Source organism: Hordeum vulgare, chromosome 4H (genome assembly GCF_904849725.1).
Source record: "Hordeum vulgare subsp. vulgare chromosome 4H, MorexV3_pseudomolecules_assembly, whole genome shotgun sequence".
In the NCBI taxonomy this organism is placed as follows: Eukaryota; Viridiplantae; Streptophyta; class Magnoliopsida; order Poales; family Poaceae; genus Hordeum; species Hordeum vulgare.
The window spans coordinates 64,186,139-64,192,138 of NC_058521.1; positions in this window are offsets into that span (position 1 = coordinate 64,186,139).

Here is a 6,000-nt window from a genome sequence, read left to right on the forward strand (position 1 = left end):
TGACAATGAAAGCATGTCACCCAAAATTATTATCTCTGTTTTAAAAGCTTGAGCTCTGGCACCTCTGCAAATCAATGCTTCCCTCTGCGAAGGGCCTGTCTATTTATGTTCCTGTTGAGTCATCCTCCTCTTACCAATTAGAGAGCACGTCTGTCATTTTTATGCTTTCCTTTTAATTGTGTTGAGTGTGACTGCATATTCTTTGCCATGAATTACAATGTTTAGTCATCCATTGGTCTTTGAAGGTGCTCTGCATTTATGTTTTGCGGTCATAGAAAGAGCTAACGAGATACCATCTATTCATACTGATTCATGTTGTTTTGATTGAAGTGTTGACGTTTGAGACTTATTATTATTTGCTCGCTAGTTGATTATGCCATTGATATGAGTTTACCGTGAGACCTAGATGTCATTTGCTTATGTCGTTTGCTTGTGATGTTGCTGAAATTCTGGTTATGAGTTAAACATAGTTGCAACCACAAGATCAAACAGAGTTCGTCAAAGTTTTTCTTTTGTCTCTCTCAGTTTGTCAACTGAGTTGCTTGAGGACAAGCAAGGCTTTAAGCTTGGGGGAGTTGATACGTCTCCGTCGTATCTACTTTTCTGAACTCTTTTGCCCTTGTTTTGGACTCTAACTTGCATGATTTGAATGGAGCTAACCCGGACTAACGTTGTTTTCAGCAGAATTGCCATGGTGTTGTTTTTGTGCAGAAATAAAAGTTCTCGGAATGTCCTAAAATTTACGGAGATTTTTTCTGGAATAAAAGAAAAATACCTGCGCAAAGATCCACCGGAGGGGGCATGTGATGATCCACAAGTATAGGGGATCAATTGTAGTCCTTTCGATAAGTAATAGTGTCGAACCCAATGAGGAGCAGAAGGATTTGACAAGTGGTTTTCAGCAAGGAAATATCTGCAAGCACTGAAACTATCGGTGACAAGTGATTGTGTGGTGAGATAATTCATAGCAAGCAACAAGTAACAAAAGTAGCAACGGTGCAGCAAGGTGGCCCAATCCCTTTTGTAGCAAGGGACAAGCCTGGACAAAGTCTTATAGGAGGAAAAACGCTCCTGAGGACACACGGGAATTTCTGTCATGCTAGTTTCATCATGTTCATATGATTTGCGTTCGTTACTTTGATAGTTTGATATGTGGGTGGATCGGCGCTTGGGTACTGCCCTTACTTGGACAAGCATACCACTTATGATTAACCCATCTCGCAAGCATCCGCAACTACAAAAGAAGAATTAAGACAAAGTCTAACCATAGCACAAAACTAGTGGATCCAAATCAGCCCCTTACGAAGTAACGCATAAACTAGGGTTTAAGCTTCTGTCACTCTAGCAACCCATCATCTACTTACTACTTCCCAATGCCTTCCTCTAGGCCCAAATAATGGTGAAGTGTTATGTAGTCGACGTTCACATAACACCACTAGAGTAAAAACAACATACAACGTATCAAAATACCGAACGAATACCAAATTCACATGACTATTATTAGCATGACTTGTCCCATGTCCTCAGGAACAAAAGTAACTACTCACAAAGCATAATCATAATCATGATCAGAGGGGTAATGAGTAGCATCAAGAATCTGAACATAATCTCTTCCACCAAACAATCCAAGTAGCATCAACTACAAAGAGTAATCAACAATACTAGCAACCTTACAAGTACCAATCGGAGTCGCGGGATGGAGATTGGTTACAAGTGATGAACTAGGGTTTGGAGATGATATGGTGCTGATGAAGATGTTGATGGTGACGAGTCCCCTCCGATGAGAGGAGTGTTGGTGATGACGATGGCGACGATTTACCCCTCCGGGAGGGAAGTTTCCCCGGCAAGATCGTCCTACCGGAGCTCTAGATTGGTTCTGCTCAAGTTTCGCCTCGTGGCGGCGACAAAACCACGAAAAGGCTCCCTCGTGATTTTTTCCTGGACGAAACCCTCCATATAGCAAAAGAGGGGGCCAGTGGGTTGCCCACAAGCCCCCTTGGCACGGCCTGGGGGGTGGTCGCGTCGTGCAGGCTTGTGGGCACCCCCTAGTGCCCCTCTGGCACTTCTTCGGCCCAGTATTTTTGATAAATTGGGAAAAAAATCTCCGTTGATTTTCACGGTGTTTGGAGTTGCCCAGAATAAGTATCTCAACTTTGCTCCACTTTCGTACCAGAATTCCAGTTGCCAGTGTTCTCCCTCTTCATGTAAACCTTGCAAAATAAGAGAGAAAAGGCATAAGAATAGTACCGTGAAGTGAAATAACAGCCAAAGAAGCGATTAATATCAACATGAAAACATGATGCAAAATGGACGTATCAACTCCCCCAAGCTTAGATCTCGCTTGTCCTCAAGCGAAAACCTAGCTCAATAAATATGTCCACATGTTTAGGGAGAGAGGGGTCGACAAAACAAGATACGAACATGCATGCATCATGATCAAGATCAGAACAGCAATACCAACATATAATCTCTCATGCTAAAGTGATAATTCCTTCACAAAGTAAAGCATGGATCAAGAACCTTACCCAGAAGTAACAACCGATAGCCTTTAGTCATTGAAGAAATTGCAATTTATCACAACATCAGAAAGAGTCAATAAGAGCTTGTAAAGCAAATCCACATACTCAATCATTATTTCGTTCTCTACAATTGCTACAACTCACGTGGTACTCATGAGATCAAAGTTTCAGCTGGACACAAAGAAAGATAGGGGCTTATAGTCTTGCCTCCCAACTGCTTACCTCAAGGGTAATGTCAACAATAATAATTCATGAGTGCCTAACTCCAAGTTGACATATGAATATAGATCTTTCCCAAGCATATGACGGTAGCCAAGACAAAGGCAAAATAAGGAATTGGTGAAGATCACCATGACTCTTTCAGGGACAAAATGTAAAGGTACAAGATAGGCCCTTCGCAGAGGGAAGCAGACATTGTCATGCGCTTTTGAGGTTTGGATGCGCGTCCTCTTAGTGCGGAGGAACGTCACTTTATATTGCCCCCTGTGATAAAGAACTTTATTATGCAGTCTGTCGCCTTTATGTCTTCCTCAGCACAGGTTCGTATAAAGCTTATTTTCCACACACTAATAGATCATACATATTAGAGAGCAATTTCTATTGCTTGCATCGATGACAACTTACTTGAGGGATCTTATTCAAACCATAGGTAGGTATGATGGACACTCATGGCAAAACTGGGTTGAAGGTTTATGGATGCACAAGTAGTATCTCTACTTAGTGCGGGAGTTTTGGCTAATGTGAGGTGGAAGCAATTGTCACATGGTAAGGGATCTCTAATCATATAACATTGTTCAGAGCCAAGCAAACACAATTCATTATGTTGTCTTCCTTGTCCAACATCTACTTCTAGGCATGTAATAGTTTAGTGAGTGTTCACAATCATAGATGGTGTCAGAGATTATATATTTATATGTGAACCTCTCCTTCTTTATCACTTCCTATTAATTGCAACAATGACCAAGGTCTACGTTTGCCTACCCTCAACAAGTTTCAATCCTCATTCTTTTTATATGTGAAGCCATCACTTCCCATAAGATCATCACATGATCTTTCATGCTTTTGTTCTATTCTCACTCTTTTGATCATGGCAAGAGCCAAAGCCCTTCAACTAAGACACTCTTTATTATATGGCTCACGAGCAAGAATACATCGGGGTGACACAAAGCAAAACTCAAGACTAAAACACTAAGACTTTTAAACTACTAGAGAAAAAGAAAACTGAAAAGGGAAACTAAAACAAAGGTAAAGGCAAAAGATGTGATGGTGATACGACACCGGGGCAATTCCCCCAAGCTTGGCACAAGCCAAGGGGATTGCCCATACCAATGCTTAGTTGTCTTCCTTTGGTGGTGATGGTGGAGGAGTTGCAATCTTTGACTCCAAGAGGGCATTAATCTTTGATTTATGCCTTGGAGATCTGCAATATGTTTTTCTAGCAAAACAACTTCACAAGTGAGACAAGTATTGTGAGCACGAGTTGTTTCACAAAACCTCAAGAGTTCAATCAAGGATGGAGACAATAGGTGGAGGTAGGGTTTGAGGAAATCCACTCCTTCAACTTCTTCCTTGTTGAGCACAGATTGCACTTCATCCCATGCCTGATCCTTCTCCTTAGCTTTGCCCTTGGTTTCTTTAGGTAGCCTCTCTTTAGCCTCCATGACCTCCATCCTTTTCAGATCAGCATGAACTTCCCCATAGATTTGACGGAGGTTTTTCTCCCCCTCTGAATCCTGAGAAGACATCTTGACCTAGATATGCGGCAGAAAACAGGCTCGAAACGAAAAACAGAGGAAATCTGCGTGATCCAGGGGTCAGACCAAACAGAAGTATATATAATGATTTTTTTTCAGACCAGAAGGAGTCCCCTGCACGAAAACGGAGTCCGGGAGGCGCACGAGGTGGCCACAAGCCCTCATGACGCGGCCAGGGGGTGGGCCCGCGCCGTGCAGGCTTGTCGTCTCCTCGCGCACTTTCCGGACTACTTCCAATTTTTGTATTTTTTCAAATATTCCAAAACGGAGAAAAAATCCTATTGGAAAAAATTTGGACTCTGTTTTCTTACCGAATCACAGACCTCTTCGTTTTCGGAGTCTGAAACAGGCTGATAAATGTCCCTTAGGTATTCTTCCGGAGTTATGGTATTGATGATATTGCTTTCAACATTTATGGGAGTACATGAGATATAATGCTTGATTCTCTGCCCATTTACCACTCTCGGACAATTACCTTCCGTGTTGTTGATCTTGATAGCACCGGAATGATATACTTCCTCAACAATGTAGGGACCTTCCCATTTAGAGTGAAGCTTTCCTGCAAAGAATCTTAAACGAGAGTTATATAGAAAGACATAATCACCTATATTGAACTCACGCTTTTGTATCCTCTTATCATGCCACCTCTTAACCTTCTCTTTGAACAGATTGGCATTCTGACATGCCTGAGTTCTCCACTCATCAAGCGAGCTAATGTCAAATAACCTCTTCTCACCGGCAAGTTTGAAATCAAAGTTGACCTCTTTGATTGCCCAATAAGCTTTATGCTCTAGCTCAAGAGGTAAGTGACATGCTTTCCCATACACCATTTTGTACGGAGACATGCCCATGGGATTCTTATAGGCAGTCCTATAAGCCCACAGTGCATCATCGAGCTTCTTAGACCAATTCTTTCAAGACCTGTTGACGGTCTTTTGTAGAATTTATTTAATCTCTCTATTACTTAGCTCTACTTGACCACTGGATTGAGGGTGATAGGGAGACGCAATTCTATGGTTGACATCGTACTTAGCAAGCGTTTTACGGAAAGCACCATGAATGAAGTGTGAACCACCATCGGTCATTAGATATCTAGGGACTCCAAATCTAGGGAAGATAACTTCTTTGAGCATCTTGATAGAGGTGTTGTGATCAAAACTACTAGTGGGGATAGCTTATACCCACTTAGTGACGTAATCAACAATAACTAAGATGTGAGTATACCCATTGGATTTTGGAAAAGGTCCCATATAATCAAAGCCCCAGACATCAAATGGTTCAATGACAAGTGAATAGTTCATAGGCATTTCCTGACGTTTGCTAATATTACCTATTATTTGACATTCGTCACAAGACAAGACAAACTTACGTGCATCCTTGAAGAGAGTGGGCCAATAGAAACCTGATTGCAATACCTTGTGTGCAGTTCTATCTCCCGCATGGTGCCCTCCTTAGGCCTCGGAGTGACACTTCTGTAGGATCTGTCCGTGTTCATATTGAGGTACACAACGTCTAATAACACCATCTACTCCTTCCTTATGAAGGTGAGGATCATCCCAAAAGTAGTGTCTCAAGTCAAAGAAGAACTTCTTCTTTTGTTGGTACGTGAAACTAGGTGGTATGTATTTGGCAACGATATAGTTTGCATAATTAGCTTACCACGGTGCACTACGTGAAGCATTGATGACATTCAATTGCTCATCAGGAAAGCTATCATCAATAGGTTG